The sequence below is a fragment of the Panicum virgatum genome, chromosome 1N (genome assembly GCF_016808335.1).
Source record: "Panicum virgatum strain AP13 chromosome 1N, P.virgatum_v5, whole genome shotgun sequence".
Lineage (NCBI taxonomy): Eukaryota > Viridiplantae > Streptophyta > Magnoliopsida > Poales > Poaceae > Panicum > Panicum virgatum.
In genome coordinates, this window is record NC_053145.1 from 16,017,508 (window position 1) to 16,034,791 (window position 17,284).

Consider the following 17,284-nt stretch of genomic DNA (forward strand, 5'->3'; position numbering starts at 1 on the left):
ATTCGCGAGACGAATCTAGTAAGTCTAGATAGTTCATAATTTGCAACGGTCGTGGATTAATTACCTTTATTAGATTCATGTTGCGGTTTACAGGCAAGTTCTGTAATTAGTTTTATTATTAATCTATGTTTAATACTTCCAAATAGTAAAATCTATTTTGATGTAAACATGCAAAAACTTTTCACCCTGCAACTAAACCCCCTTTGAAGCAAGAAATCCTCCTATGTGGCATATTGAAATGCTAAAAAATTGTTTTGTAGGGCAGCCACTCCACCACGTGGTGCATACATTTGGTCTTTATAGATCCTTGTTCAGCCAGGGAAGCCAAGAATATAGGTTGCCAATGATTATACATATATATATTGTTAAAATGAAAATTAGTCTAGATCTGCTGCGATAAGGAACTTTTGACTGGGGAGGACCTTGGCTTTACCCTGTCCGGTGAGACCAGAACAGGATGCGATGGATGGATTGGTTCGGTGGGCGAGCACGTGGGGAGCCTCGTCGCACAGCCTGTCTATGATGGACGGACGCGGCTGCCAGTCCTGGCCGCACAGCCGGCCCACCGGAATTCATGGCCGGCGGTGGCCAGTAGCCCAGTAGTGGCCACCACGACGAGCGCGGGCTGCGCGTGTTCATGCTCGAAGGGAACTGAGCGAAGGAGACGGGGAGACGGTAGGCTACCGAGTACTCGCAAATCCTACTTCACGATACGAAATAGTTTTCTTCTACTTATTTTTTTTCAAATAAATTGCTCCCTACGCTTTAAAATAATCTTAGCTTACCATTCAAACTCTATAACATAAAAGGTTTTCTTTTAGCTTTTAGTAAGATTTATGTAATTAAAATAATACCAAAAGCTAAGACAACATTGTATAAAACGTATGAAGCCAACAAAATTCTTAGTGGATGCTTTTTCCAATGCATATGTATTTATTGTGCATCTAGAAAATCAAATAAACAACGTGATTTTTTCAATCTCAAGTGCTATAAAAATAACTAGAGAACAATAAGAATTTTTTGTGGGTAGGGATAATAAGATTATTTCTCACAACTAGTAATATGTCTGAAATTTTTCTTCTTATTTTAGGAAGAGGTACCTAATTAATAAGAGTAGATTTTGATTTTTTTTCCTGCTTGTAGGGACAATAAGGTTTTTCTCACAGCTAGTAATATATCTAAAATTTTTCTTTTTATTTTAGGAGGCAGAGTACTTAATATAAGAGTAGATTTTGAACTAGAAAGGATCTTAGGCACTTGCATAAGCTATTTGGTCCTACTGTGCATGACAGTGTTTTTAAAGCGTTAAGGTGAGGCAAGACAAGCCACCACCGCCTTATTGCATAGACGATGCCTAGGCAGGTTAAGGCGGACTAAGGCGACAGGCAAAGCGAGCCACCATCGCCTTGTCGCCTAGGTGACGCCTTGAAAACATTGTGCGTGAGGTGATGGCTTTGTAAGCACGTGTAATGCGTTTTTGTGAGCTCAACTGGCTGCTAAAGAAGATAATCTATCAATGTATCAATATACTGAAATCCTAGCTATAGCTATCGTTTTTTGCCTCTCCTAAATCCTAACCAAGGAGTTTTCGCTTCAGACTCTTCCTTGTTTTTCCATATCTAGCCTAGATGCTCTTTCAGATTAGCAAACGAGAAAAACTGCCGCTGATCTTGGGAGGGGCATGGCCCCTGCTGGCTCCCCTGGCTCCGCCACAGTCTACAAATAAACCCATTGAAAGCACACACACATGTGTGTACTGTGTACGCATCATGAATGTTGGATTTAAGCCTTAGGCGTTCTCCAACGGGGCACCGTATAAGGCCCCCCACCCTACGTAGGGGGGCTTTGGGGGGAGCGAGCGGTCCAACGGCTCCCCCCATAGCTCCCCCTATATACGGGGGGAGTTGAAACTCCCTCCATATATAGAGTGAGTTTCAACTCCCCCTATATCTCTAATCACACTGTTTCTTCATGATATTAATCTCGTTTGAGCTCCATAATATGATGATAATGCGTATTATGACAGTACAAATATTGTATGATTTTTTTAAAATTCAAAAACGATAAATAAATAGTTAGTTAATGAGTGATAGTATATAGAGGGAATAGATATGGGGGGAATGGTTGGAGAGAATGAGTTATAGGTGGAGGAATCTTTTGAAGGGAGGTAGTAAAATATAGTAAATAGTACGTTTGAGGGGAGTTGGATGGGGGGAATGGTTGGAGAAAGCCTTAGTGGGTAGAATCGTTCGCTCATGCCAAGAGCACTACCATTATTTTTTTCATCATTTTTGTCATTTTTCTATTTTTTGGAATGATGCTACCAATTTTAATTTTGCACAAAATAAATATTTTTTTATAGATTTACCCAGAACATTATGGAGACTCGCATCCTCACTTCTGTACTGGACGGTACGACATGATGTTTATTTTCTGGATTAGTTCCTATTGAAATGATCTTGGTGATGCCTAGAGGGGGTAAATAGGCGAACCTACAAAATTTGAAAAATTCTTCGCACAAGTTAAATCTGTCGGAACTTTTGACCCTGTGAAAGGAAGTTCCGGCCCTGCGAAAGGAAGTTCCGACAACAACAAGAAACTAGTACGAGATTCAAAATCATGTGCCTGGTTGATCAGGATGAAAAGAACAGTCCCACCATGGATGGCTTGCTCAACGACGTCATGGTGAAGGGAGAGAAAGAGAGAAAATAAATGTGCCACACCAGTAAAAACCACCTTATCATAAACCACTTTAAATTATTGTAGGGGTAATTTATCTAGTTTTTCAGAGTTAGAGGATGTAGACATGTAGTTGTCTGATTTTTTCAAACTTTATTTTTGCACGGAAAAAGAGTTTTCCATTAACTTAGAGGCTCAGCATGATCGCTGGCCACCAAGTCCACGATACAACTCGGAGTACTATCCCAGGATAGGACAGACTCATCTACACATGACCTCCCAACAGCAGCTAGCGTATGAGCAACTTTGTTACAGACTCTAGGAGCATACTCAACAACACATGATAGAAAACTTCCTACCATCAACTGCTTTAGCTCACAGAGAGCTCCTCCCACCGGCGACAATCTATAAGAGTTGTCTGTTAGAGCCTGCTTCAGGATAAGAGAGTCAGTTTCCAGGATGACCCTGCCGATTCCCAGCTGCACAGCAGCCTTGACGCCCTCATGGCAAGCTTGCACTTCTGCTTGTAATTCATCCTGTTGATCCGGAGCCCTCGTCATCCCTGATTACAAAACCCCAACCTCCTCCTTTCGTTTGTGCAATATAGGACCCGTCCGAATTGATTTTCGGTTCGTGCCCGTGCGTTGCTACGGGCAATACATATCATATAAATGTCACTATAATTTTAATGGCGAGAAATCAATTTGGTAGACACAAAGAAAATTGCTCGTAGCAACGAGTTGATACTATAAGTCTATGTGAAAGCCTAGACTCATGTTAGTGGTTGCTAAGATTTGTACTATGTATTGTAGTAAAAGAGGACATGTTACAGACAACACATGTTATTCTATTATACAATTCAAGGAGTTATAAACAAAAACCAAATCACAATCTGGGAGACGAAGCACTCTATAATTGCCCAAATCTTATCAGCACCATTTATCTGGGAGATTGAGCACTCCATATTGACATGGTTCTTGCGGTGGATTGTACAACAAACACTTCAATGCCACACTTGAAAAAAAAACTAAAAAGAGTACATACCAATCTGTAGGAGACAAATTGTGTACCATTTGATGGAGTGTTTTCCTGAAATATGAGCAAAGGTAAACATATGTGACTCAAGCATATTGATTGCAGGAGCAATGTCTTGCAACATTCTTGAATATGGGAGATGCTGCTTTCTATTGTTTTGCTGCAAATAAAGATGACAAGAACAATAGAACATTCAAATTCATTTTATTTTTTTTGGATCAACACTGATTATCAAACTCGAAACACAATGACTTTCCATGGTAATCCAATTCCATTTCTCTAGTACACAGTCAAAAAGAAAAATTACAGTTGTTAGTGCTGGCAAACATATAGCAGTAATTTCCATCAAAATCATTGCATCACAGTGCTTCCTAATTCAGAAGAACAAGAATTTTGCAATTTTCTATTTGATGTCATTAATATGGTTGGGCTGCTTTAGAACAGTAACTTGTGCAAACATTATTATAACAATATGTTCAGGGTTTCCTAATTCAGAAGAACAAGTTCTCCTCTGCTCACAATATTTAAGGCACATTATGGCATTAGAGCATGATTGCATCATCTCTTTGTAAAAGCACTACTACTGAAGTACTGATAGAGAGCTAATAGACCTTTGCACAGGTTAGACCTTTTGTTATATTCTGAAATTATTACCCCCCCCCCCACTTGGCAAATGTTTGATGAGCCAGCTTCATAAATCCCTCATATATTTCTGCACACAACAAATGGTGACAAAATTAGAAGCAGCATAAATATTCAATTTGGTGCACATACATCCATTACATGCTAGTACCATTAAAATGCGTAGAACACTTGGTCAGTTGCCGTGCAGATTTAGCCATGAAAAGTGATTATTGAAATCACATAGATCATGAACCCCAAGCTAGAAAAATGTTGTCAAGTAGGTATCATTATTTTTTAGGCTTTTCCAGTCATATTTTATAGGCAGATAATGTGTGCAGAGACATACTATAGAAGGGTGTAGATAACAGTGAAGGGTTTGCATTCCTTGAGAATTCCATTTAAAGAGGTATTGACTTACCGAATGCAAGTGCTTGACATCCTCTGCAAGCAATGAAAGCATGGGATTGTACGTTTGTCATCACTCATCAGTATCAACTGCAAGCTTGTCAAAACAATCATCTGTCAAAATTAGTAGTCGATATCAATGCTAGTTGAAACTTTCAATAAGTAAGACAATATCAAATCAACAATTATACCGACTACTACTTGGGCATTTTCTCAAACTGCTAAACTACACTCCATGTCATTTGAGTCAGCCTCGACCCCACGTGTGTGTCGTAGCTGCACGCCTGCACATGTGTGTATCCTCTCCGTCTGCAGCACTGCACAGGAGCAAGAATCAGACACAAGTCCACAACCAACCAATAGTCCAAGACTATTATCTTGCTAAAGCCAATACTGAAACAAAAGTGGGATTATTTTTTTCTTTCTTCCACCACGCCGTAGTCAATCAATAAGTATTGTATTGTTTCTGAACATTAGCTATATGTTGTTGATTGGATAGTAAGCTTCTTGATAAATCTCTAGGCAAAATTATTAATAAAAGTGCCTAAGACTAATGTCAATAAGACAACAAATCAACTGAGATTTGGTTAGTGTTAGAGCACAAACTTCCAGATCAGCCGTTGATATCTCTCTGATATCAGACGCTTTCCATGCCTGTTTATGACCTTTTAGTCTCATCCCTGGAATTCCACAATAGCAATGGAAATTATTTAATATATTTTCTATAGTTATGTAAAATAGAAAAAGAAATGTTAGGGGAGAACAGTTTCCATCTCTCTTAAACATTCTATCAAACACCTGGTGGGCGGACAGTATTGTATACCTAGAGGATGCCACCGACGGTAAGATTGGCATCATGCTCCAGTGGATTGTAGCTGGCAACTGCATAGGAATTGTAGCATCAAATGTGATGTACTGATGTACATTCAGTAATCTGCATGGTGGCCAGCGGCACCTACAGCCTAAAATCCAGAAAATTTAGGGTACGGGAGAGTGCGTTGAGCGGAGGAAAAGAGAGAGGACATTGAGGGGGTTCCATTTTGGTGCTGATCAGCGGCGGAGCGGCGCTCCGCCTCGGAACGCAGCCGGATTTGAGGAGGAGAACTGGGAGGCGACGGGTGGAACGCCGGCGGTGATGTACCAACGGTAGCAGCAGGAACGGCGTCGTGCGTCCTTGCCGTGCCCACCTCCTAGCACACACGCAGCAGGTCGCGTACGGGATCACCTCACCATCCCAGAGCTGCCGCTTTAGCGCGTGCTCGACCGCCGGCGGCAGACGAGCGATGTTGTCTAGGGTTTGGGGGAGGGCGGGGGCGGTGCGAGACGACTATTGCAGTCTACCGTTCGTTGCGAGGAAACCAGGAACGGATGGCTGCTGATCGATCGCTCACGGCAGACCGACGACGGGGAGGCGTCAGGATCGCACGACGGGTGGGATTGGACGTCTGCAAAATCACGCGAGGTAGACTGAAGGGATCGGACGGATGCAAAACCACGCGAGGCAGACTGATGGGATCGGATGGATGCAAAATCACGCGAGGCAGACTGACGAAGGGAGGCGGGCTGGGGGGCGACGTACGAGTCGCCAATTGCAACTTTTTAGGAGTAGAGAAGAGAATACCAATAGGTGGCTTGCTCCTCTTTTTCAGATTCCTCCCTTCTCCCTTCTCGTGCTGTTTGTTTTGCTTTAGGAATTCTTCTGCCTACTTAATTATCACAAAAGCAAGATCTTGGTCTGTCCTCCCCTTATCACCCTCCCTGACCCTGTTTCTTTCATTCCACCATTGCCACAACAGCACAGCAAACTTGACCTGCAGATCAGCACTCATCGCAAGGATGTGTTGCATGACCGCTTCAGCCGACATGCATTTCTCCAGCAACATTCTTTCATCCCTGAGTCCCACAGCCTCCCAAACTTTCTTGGCCAATTTACACTGGAAAAACAGATGTCCCCCATTCTCATCATGACGGTCGCACATCACACACCTTGTATCGATGTCCATACCCCTGCGTTGCAAGTTCATCCGCAGAGCTAGAGTATCGTGTGTGAATCTCCATAAGAAGTGCCGTATTTTCCCTGGGCATCCCATCTTCCATAGCGACTTCCACTGCACAGAACCAGCCCTACTGCCCCCTGAGGAAGATGCAGCACCTCGACAGCAGGACCTCCTCTCATGATCGCGCTGAACTCTGTAAGCAGAGCGGACTGAGAAGATGCCCTTGTTATCAAAGTGCCAGGCTAGCGTGTCCTCCAGGCTAATATGAACCGGAGTAGACAGAATCACCTCCACATCATCTGGCCAAAACACATCTCTGATTAATTCTTCATCCCACCATTCAGTGATTGGGTTTATCAATTCCTCCACCTTCGTCAGAACAGTCTGCCCCCTTGAATTGGTGTTATAGGCAACCTCGACCAGAGCCGTGGCAGCCACGGGTCACTCCAAATATTGATACTGCTTCCGTCCCCCACTCTCCATATAATGCCCCGATTCAGCACTTCAATTCCTTTCACAATACTTCTCCATGTATACGAGGGATTATTTCCAGCCCGTGCCTTCAGCACATCAACATTTGGGTAATACTTTGCTTTCAAAATCCTTGGTGATAAGTTTAGGAGTAAAACGAACTTTACTCTGTTACTCACAACAACCATGGAAAGTGATCTTCCCTTGCTGTGGTTAGCATTAGTCACCTTGGACGGGTGAGGATCGATGCATTTGGATCGGATGGATGAATTTTAAAATTTTACACGGCAAACAGGTGCGCTGTCTATTTGTTTTCTTTGTTTGGGATGGATTCATATGTCGTTGTAGCCTCTAGTGTGAAATGGTGTTGAGTGCAGAATGCAGTGTATGTGATTTTATCTCCTAGTGTTTTTCCTTCTCCCAGTCGGAGCAAGTCTTCTTTTGCTATGCTGCCCCGTGTGTGGTGCCGGAGTTGATGTTGAGGATCACGTGGGGACGAGGCTCCGGATGTTTTGCATAGCGACAATCTGTGCGTGCAGGTTCAGAACGGCGGCTGCTTCATGGAAAGCATGGTGGCGTTGACGTCGACAGGGGAGAGGCTCGGAGGTGGCAAATTTGTTGTCGCCGTCGTTCTCTTCATTGGATTTGGGAGGGGGTGGCCTTGCCCTCCTCAACCGTGCGAGCCAGAGCATCATAGACGCATTGCAGCATTGAACTCCTGGCTTGCGGTGGCGGCCTCCCTCTTAGCTAGGACCGCGGGCAAGAGCGGCCTCACGTGCAGCCCTGCACTCAGCGCGCTTGGCTGAGCCTGAGCCGCCGTCGGCGGAAGGAGGAGGTAGGGAGCCGGTGGGGTGCGCAACGGAGATCGTGTGTGTGGAGGTAGACGTGGGCATGTTCCTGGGGGTGTGGAACAACTTGGATTTGAACCTGGGGGGGGGGTTTTAGTTGGTGAAAAAGTTTGAGTTTTGATATTGTAGTATATTTCGTTGTTATTTGGTAATTAATATTCAATTATGGATTAATTAGATTTAAAAGATTCGTCTTGTCCTAATCAGTTAAACTATGCAATTAGTTATTCTTTCAATAACATTTAATGCTCCATGCATGTGTCTAAAGATTCGATGTGACAGGTACTGTAGAAAAAAAATTGGTAACTAAACACCCCCCTAAAGTCAGTGAAACCATACATATAAATATGGTAAAGACTTCAGTACAACCAGCCGTATTCTAGTCCGCAAGCACGGCCGGCTGCATCCGCTGGTGCCGGCGCAGCGCCCACGCGCTTCTGACCCTATAGGCCCACGTATCAGCCAACAGTTGGTATTTTTATTCAAAACATCGAATTGCGCCCGTTCATTTTCTCACCCCTCTCTCTATGGTTCCTCCGCCTCCTTCATTTCATCTCCCCGTCCCCTCTCTCTAGGGTTCCTCTCTCTCCTCCATTGGAGGCATTTGCTCACAGAGGCGCGGCGCGACGAGGTGAGGGAGGGGCTGCGGCTACTGTTGCGGCACCGCGCGCACAGGGGAAGGGCGGCTGGGAGCGGAGGCGCGATGGGGTGAGGGGCTGCGGCTCCGCGCCGTGGCCGCGCGCGCCACAGGGAAGGGCGGTGGGAGTGGAGGCTTGACAGGGTGAGGGAAGGGCGGCGCAGCAAGGACGCCGCGGCCCCCTTGCACCGCACACCTGCACGAGGCCTCTCGCGCGGCATGGCGCCACCGCGGCCCCCTCGCGGCGCACGCCTGTTATGGCTCCGTGCAGCACCGCCGCGGCCCCGCGCTGCAGGGGAAGGGTGGCAGGGAGGGGTGCCGCGATGGGTTGAGTGCGGGGCAGTGCGGCCGCGGATGGCCGGGAGGGCCGGCAGGGGAGATGAGGGACGGCAAAGCAAGGTGAGGAGGGACGGAGAGAGAGGTCAGAAGAGATGGGGGAGAGAGGGGAGGAAGACGAACGGAATTTTGATTTTCTATGCCCCATTTCGCAGTATCTGATTCTCCATTGCGCATGCAGCGATTTTGATTTTGTGGTTGTTTTTTGGTGAAGGTTATCATCGATGTCATTTGGAATCGAGGGGGGACGGGCAGGAATTTGCAGTTCAGTTTAGGTGAGTTCATGCCCCTGAAAGGATCGGGTGCTCTAGCCTAAGAGGGGGAGGGGGTGAATTAGGCACTAATAAAAGCTTAGATCTATGGCTCTAACTAGTTTGCACAAAACTTAAACTAAAACATGCTATCTAGATGTGCAACTAGGTAGTTCTAGTGTGAAACCCCTATCCCAAAAGAGTTTAGCAACCTATAGCCTTTCCTATCAAGAAACTATTCTATGAAAGTAAAGTCACACAAAATGCTAGTATGAAATGCGGAAACTTAATGAACGGGATAGGAAATAGCAAACTCTTGACGCGGGTGTTTATCCCGTGGTTCGGTTAGCCACAAAGGCACACCTACATCCACGTTGTTGTAGCACTCACTAAGAGTATTGCTACTCGGCCACCAAGTCTCTTCCGTGAACACAATCACGGTCACCTTGGCCCTGGGTTCCACTAAGGAGCTTCTCCACAAAGGATGGGGGTCTCCACGTCCCCCGCACAAAGTGTCGTCACTGCTCCACACCAAGTCGGAGGGTCAATGACGTTGCCGGCGAGCTTCAAAGCTCCAAGGTGCCGCCGCACCAAGCTCTTGTTTTGGTTCACTAGAGAACCACAACACAAAGGCTCAAGGCCTTGCAATCACACTCACTAAGAGCTAATCTAGCACTCACACTTTACAAAGCTAGTGCTAAAAGCTAAGGATATGATCAATGAGCTCTTGTATGACTTGGAGATGTTCTTGGGTGTGTGTGGGATGTCAAGCAACTCCAGCAATCTTCAAATGATCGGGGGATGCCATATATATAGGCCACCAAGTCTTGTAGCCGTTGCTCCAACGGTCAGCAGAAATCTGCGTATCATCGGATGAACCGATGCCTCTGCCTGGGGTAGTGTCGGTTCATCCGGTCACTCTCAGACCCGAAGAAGCCGTTGAGCTTCTGACACACTTTTTGCTGACGTCATTACACCAGTGCTTTGCTCCGATGCATCACCGGTTCAACCGGTGCTGAAGGATCTTCTCCTGGGCGCTTGACATCGTCTCTGGAACATAGTATGCCCAATGCACCGATGCCTTTCGTGGATCCGTCGGTTCAACCGGTGCCTCACAGACTTGCATCAAAAGCCAGGCCATCGGATCATCCGACAACCATCGGATGCACCGATGCCTATAGCATCGGTTCTTCCGGTGCTACTGAAGTATCTCTGTCTTGATTTCTTTGACTTGGATTTCTTCACGGTCTCTTCAATTCTTGTCCGTTGGACCGAAGAGCTTTCAGGGCGCTGCCCAGAGACCCGCGAGGGGCGGCTCCCCCTCGACCCCCGTTCACGAGGGGGGCCCTGAGAACCACCGTAGGGGCGGCCCTTCGGGCCTAGCTACGCCTATCTTCTCTTTGTCATCATTTGAACCTAAAAGCCTGAGAATGGTCATCTTAACAATCATATTTAGTCCCATTGATTGTGTTGTCATTCGATCACCAAAATCACTCGAAATGGCATAAATGGTGCCATGTTTGTTTCAGCCCCACACAGGCACACACCCCTCCCAAATAAATCCATGCGCCCCCTCCCCTGCATCTAATCCTTTTTGTTTGTTTTTGGTTTGTTGGAGCTCATCGGCAAGCACATCTGCAGGGGTCTGTGAATCATCCTGGGGGTTCAGCGGAATCTCAGGTCTGAATTAGGTGAGTGACTCCCTAGCGACATGTTGTTCACTAGGCAATATGTGTATTAGTGCAACCAGAAAAAAAATATGCTACTGAATTGCTAGTATGATTAATTTGCATGTTGGTTTAGCATAAGTTGCATACATGAAATTTAAAAAACTATCAGTAGGAACACCTGAAAATGCTATAATCAGAATGGAAAATGCTAAAGTAAAATGAATAAATTGCATGATGATTTAGTGAAACTTGCCAACAAAATAAATCCGAGATGGTACATGGTACTGACTATTGAATATTATTGAAATGCTTATACTGATTTGATATTTGGACTTGCCTAAATGGACAAGTAAACTCCTACACACTAGATTCCATCTAATTGGTACATGGTTTATTGACTGAATTTTGGGTGTTGCATGCATGATATGTGCAATAGGACTCATGCTCGGCTTCAGTTTCTAGTGTTTGTTGTTTGGTTTGTAGAATCTTGCATACTGTTTCTAGGATGACCTTATTTTTTCTGTGTTGTATGCATGATCCTACAATAGGACCCATGTATTTTGCAAATGGCAGTAGGGGGTGGGGAGAGTTCATGCCTAGTTGCTAGATTCAGTAAAAGGAACAGCATACCTAGTTACTAGGTTTTTTTAGCTTCGATTGGACAATCAACATGCTGGAAGCTTCTCAAATCATTTTTTTGTCAAGTCCAGTCCAGAAGCACAAGTACAGTGCGTAGAGCTTTTTTGAACTGTTCCTAGATGACTGCAAAGGAAAGGGGTTTCTATTTATACTACCATTATATATCTCAGTTCCCAGGGTCAGATTTTAAATACAGTAGAGGATATATAACTAGGGAACATATCAGGTGCAAACCAACCTCATCGTGCAAACTATGCAAACTTCAATCTGGGCCACCGGATCAACATTCAAGGGAGGGGCGGAGGGGAGGTGGGAGGGGGGATTTGCAAAAGTGTGATTACCCAATCCAAGAGCAGGTGGAGATTTGCAAACTCCCCCTTCCACCTCTCCTGCCCCCCATCCTTGGATGTTGATCCGGTGGCCCAGATTGAAGTTTGTATAGTTTGCACGGAAAGGTTGGTTTGCACCTAATATATTGCCATATAACTAAGATTAGGAGCTTAAACCTAGTGTGTTAATTCTTAGACATCCCTTTTTTCATCGAAGAAATAGGTAGCTTAACTGAATGATAGCTAGAGCAAGAGCTAGATAATTGAATGCTCTTTTGTTTCTTTTCTTTAGCTTTTTTTACCAATGCAGTTTTTTGCTGGGTTCTAGCAGAGATTTGGCAACTGTCTTTTTTTTTTAATCGCTTGGATATATTGGCTATGCAGAACCACATAGCCTAACCGAATTGCTTGGGTTCAAATAATCACACCCTGGTTATAATGACAAGAAAGCAGAAGTAGCAACATGGTCGTGCTGCCTCATCTAATGTGGTAAATCAGCTTCTCTTGTTTTCTGCTTCTTGTTTTCTCAGTATATCTCTGTTAGTTATGTAAGTGGGCAATAATACATTTTAGTATAAGTCATTTTAATGAGAGTAAAATCTTTCTCTTGTTTTGTCCTCAAAACAAACTTATTAGCAAACGATACTGAGTTTCTTTGTCTTGTTTTGACCTCATATTTGCTTATTTGGAATTTTTCAGGATCAACAAAAAGGTAGTGTAGTTGATTAAGCACAACCATTCACGAGATCTTGCTGATTTTAGTAAGTCGAGTTTTCTTATTTTAAATTGTGAAAGAATATCAGATGTTAGACATTACTTAGGTTTGGGATCACATATTAGACCACATTGCTCCTTGCTGATTGTTCATATATATATATATATATATATATATATATATATATATATATATATATACCAATTTAGAAATTCGGTATAGACAGTAATATTGTATTTATTAGGCAATAACATAATTTATTGATTAAATATTAGGTTTACTAGAATTCATTTGTAGGTTGCCTATGCTAAATAAATCAACAAGCAAATTGAGCATTTTTAGTCTAGCATTGTTCTGTATGGAAAACATCATCACTAGAGATATTTAGTAAATATTTTGTGAAAAAAACTAACTCTGCATAAAGTGCAGCTGAACCTAATCATTGAAGTTCTGTTAGTGTGTTTTTGATCTTTGTGAAATTATTTTGGTGCGGGTAACAAGCCCACCGATGAGGTCTCCACACCACCAGTCCTTACGAAGGGGGCCTCTCCTCTTCATCCACTGGCCCTGCTTCGCACTCCCCGCTGGAGTCCCCATGGATGCTCTCCAATCTCCATCATCATCGAGGTGAGAGGCTAGGGGATCTAGGGGCTAGGCAATTTAGTGTATGCATGCGAAGCATTTTATATCAAATTTACAAGCAATGTTATATCCAATATGATTTTTCATCTCATGATTTTAGCATGAAGCAGTAAGATACTAAACTTTGAGTTATTTTCAGCTTGTCAGCATGCTTATTAGCTTCCTAGTTTATTTGTTCGTTTGATTTTTACAACCTCATTAGAAACTGACGAAGCAATACGTGTCTGTTTTGTTTCAGTTATCTCGTTGAGAACTGACAAAGCGAATATTTTTAGGCGAAATTGACAATCTGTATCAGTTATGATTTAAACAGCAAAAGGGCATGTGACATGTATGAATTGGTAAAATGTTATACAGAAATCAAAAGTGCCAAAGCTTGAGCCTTTTAGTGCACTGTACACATGCACATTATCTGGCCTGGCTATCTACTTGTTTCCACAAATTGTGAAGAAAATAATTTAAATCATAGTTAAGCTTATTGAATTTGTCCATTGATGGGCATGATATTGTTTGAAGTTGACTTCCTGCTAGGAAAATATCATCCACAGTTTACACAGTCCATAATTGTTTCAGCAGCTCAACAAACTTATTAGCAAATCATACTGAGTTTCTTTATCTTGTTTTGTCCTTACATTTGCTTGTTCGGAATTTTTCAGGATCAGCAATAAGGTAGTGTAGTTGATTAAGCACAACCATTTAGGGGATCTTGCCATTTTGGTAAGTAGTTTTCTTGTTAGAAGTTATGAAAGAAGTTTCAGATATTAGACATTATTAGGATTGAGATCACATATTAAACCACATCACTCCTTGCTGATTGTTCGTGTTCATTATATCATTTCTTGCATTTAAGTTGAAGCCAAGTAGTTTATTGATTATTCAATAGTAATTTAGAAATCTGGTGTAGGCAGTAATATTGTATTTTATTAGGCAATAACATAGTTTATTGATTAACCATTTGGTTTACTAGAATTCATTTGTAGGTTTCCTATGCTAAATCAACAAGCAGATTGTGCATTTTAGTCTAGCATTATTTGGTATGGAAAATATTATCACTAAAGATATGTAGTAAATAATTTAGTCTAGGCGTCTAGCATTTCAATAGGCATTTAAATACTATCCAGCTAGCATTTAAAATGTTCACATGAAACAATTTAGAAAAGTTTAAGCTTTGTGTTGGTTAGTACACAAGCTTTTGCATGCAGGCAATAATATGATTTCGGATTATGCAAAATATTACATTTTGGTAGGAAACAATATGTTTTGTACTAAGCAATAATATGGTTCTTGGTAGGCAAAACACTATACTTCAGCAGGCAATTTTTATAGTAAGCACTTCTTAATTCCTTTTTTGATTTGTTACCTTAACTTGTACTAGATATCACCCCTCCCTATCACAACGTGCATTCAGCTTTCAACAACCTGCAATGCAACTAGCCAACAACATCTGCCATGTAGTGGATAATGATTATTGGTTTGGTTTCGTTTGAAACACTTTGATCCTGCCTATCTTGCCATTAGCATGAGCTCCAGTGTTCTTGACAATTTTTTTTATTTCTTTCTAAGTTTGTTGCTCTTCTTTACAGTTGCTCCTGCCTTTTGTCTGAAGTGGAGCAAGAAAGAAGTCACTATTTCTCAACCTCTGCACCTGACAGAGAGGGCAAGATGCAGCTGACAGGCTACGAGGATTGAAGCAGCTACCCAATGCTTATCTACCAGTGTGTTTTGTGGGTACAACACCCTCCAAATAGGCGCCTGAAATTTCGTTGGGATGTTTGTCACTTTTGCCTAGCGATAATCTAACTTCGGAATGTTTAAGTTTCACTATAAAGAGTCAAAGACTGGTAAAGTCTGGGTCTGCATGCCCCTCCCTCATCACTAGGTGTGATCACTAGTAATGTAGTATTGATGCTACTCAATATACTCTCTGGGGTAATGTTACAGTTTGGAGATTTGGCATATCAATATATTATGTATGCAATTTGTTGCTTCCTTTAGTGTTACAATATGTGTGCCATCATCTTTGTCCAGTAAGCGGTGGTGTTATGGAGCTGACAGTTTTGTCTTTTTCAGGGAAGGTGGCACTTTATATCGGAAGATTTGGCAGATGGTTCTAACAAAAAATGCATAGGGACACTACGTGCGGGAAAAGTAGCAGCAACACAGGCGTTTTGCCAGAAGAGAAAATTTGTTTAGCTATGTATTGCAGTCTTTCCAAAAACGGGCCGACCGTACAGGTGGTCTAAATTACGGCCAGCCGTAAATTAGCCGAGTCCAATACTATAAATATAGACAACTCTGATCTAAGTTTATAAAAACATACCAATCAGGGAGAGACCTGCCAATCCTAACCATCCAGGCTTGGCTAGGCCGGCCATAGCCAGGCGTGGCACATGCCTAGCCCCAGCACGCACACAACACAGCACATATTCTAAGATGCTTGAGACACCTTCCGAAGCACATTTCATTAGCATGATAAGCCGCGTGGTAAAACTTAACATATCAATTTCATAGGCTTGAAAATTTTTCAGATCTGAAATATTTTGTATAGATCTTACTAGGTTCCGTTGGCATCCACGAATTAAACAACTTCAGTTTAAAGTTAAGTTCACTAGGTGATTCAAATAAGTGGATTAAAATATAAATTAAATTTTAGTTTTACTCTAACTAAAGTTTAGATCTTTAGTCTTTACCCACCAAATTTGGACCAAACCAATCGGCGAAATACGAAAAGACTAAACAACCGCTTACTTAGTGCATGCAGACACATCAACAACATATTTCAAGAGCAAAATGGATATTCTATATTTCTATATATGTTTCATTTAAAGTTTGGTCAAGAATCCAAACAGACATGATAAAAAGTTTAATGAATTATTGTTTACTAAAATTTAGTCCTAGATGATGCAAATAGAGCTGGAACAACAACAAGTAAGAGCATCTCCAGTAGTTTGGCAAATCGACTTGTCATTTTTGATTTTTGGTAAAAACGTTAAAAATACTACTCCAACAGTTTGGTAAAAGACTTGGCAATTTTTGGCAACTTGGGAAAAACCAGCCTCCAGCGCGCAAATATACGTGTGCGGTTGGTATCGTGGTTTCTAGTCAGGTGGGAGGGTGAAAAAAGAAATAAATAACAGAGAAAGGTTCCTGATTTAAGTTTTCAAGAGGTGGAAGGGCATAAATATAATTTTGTTTCTCTCTCTGGGTTCCTGATGTAAGTTAGATCTGGATTTGACAAGTGAATTATGCCAAACTGTTGGAGATAATCTTTTTTTACTTGGCATATCTTTTTAGAAGTTGGTAAAACACAAGATATGTCAAGTAAAATATAGCAAACTGCTGGAGATGCTCTAACCGTCCTAAACTTTTTGGGACCTGGCTAACGTATGGCCGGCCGTAAATTAGACCGGCCGTACGGCTGCCCGTAATTAGAAAAGCTAATCTACCGGTGACATACTTGTACTTTCCTATTCTGGCAAATTTGCTTTTTTCATATTTTTTTCTTCCCCGGCCACATCCTTTCTCCCATACCATCAGCAGCCCAGACATAAAAATATCATTCAATTCACTGCCCAACAAATTTGTTTTCCCTCAAACAGTTCCATCATCAGGTATGTAGTTTAGGCAAATATCAAGCATCATATAGAACAGAAAAATACCAAATAATAGACAAATTGGCAGGCACTTCATAAGGCACAACAACATCAGCCCCCTCATGTAAACAAAAGAACGTACAAATGTCATGCATCATCATGCATCTTAGAACACATTCAGACCTACAAAGTTACCTATTAATTTACCTACAATTTTCATTGCTGCACTATGTGAATAAAAATTCTAAAATGTACTCAATATGTGCTCCCAACTGCTCAAAATGCCTTCCGATTTGCATTCATGTTCAGTACTCTAGTGACATGCAAATATATTGAAACAAAACATAAAAACCAAAGAGGATATGCAACTATGTAAGTAATGGAGGGAAAAAATTCCCTAATTAGTAGGCCGA

General features: G+C 42.4%; 2 long non-coding RNA genes across 9 annotated transcripts; one reads left to right on the plus strand and one right to left on the minus strand.

The window, feature by feature from the left end:
* Nucleotides 1–3,436: 3,436 nt before the first annotated feature.
* Nucleotides 3,437–6,095, minus strand: LOC120655333. Of its 8 annotated transcripts, none has more exons than XR_005667434.1 (4): nt 5,567–6,095; nt 5,350–5,423; nt 4,935–5,060; nt 3,437–4,833 (listed from the first exon to the last, which is right to left on the minus strand). It is a non-coding gene; the product is annotated as an uncharacterized LOC120655333 (long non-coding RNA). The 8 variants fall into 8 exon arrangements; XR_005667433.1 differs by having other exon boundaries at nt 3,437–4,840; XR_005667432.1 differs by having other exon boundaries at nt 3,437–5,060.
* Nucleotides 6,096–13,945: 7,850 nt separating this feature from the next.
* LOC120655334 lies at nt 13,946–15,278 on the plus strand. The gene is made up of 2 exons (XR_005667436.1): nt 13,946–13,995; nt 14,862–15,278. It is a non-coding gene; the product is annotated as an uncharacterized LOC120655334 (long non-coding RNA).
* The last annotated feature ends 2,006 nt before the right edge of the window (nt 15,279–17,284 follow it).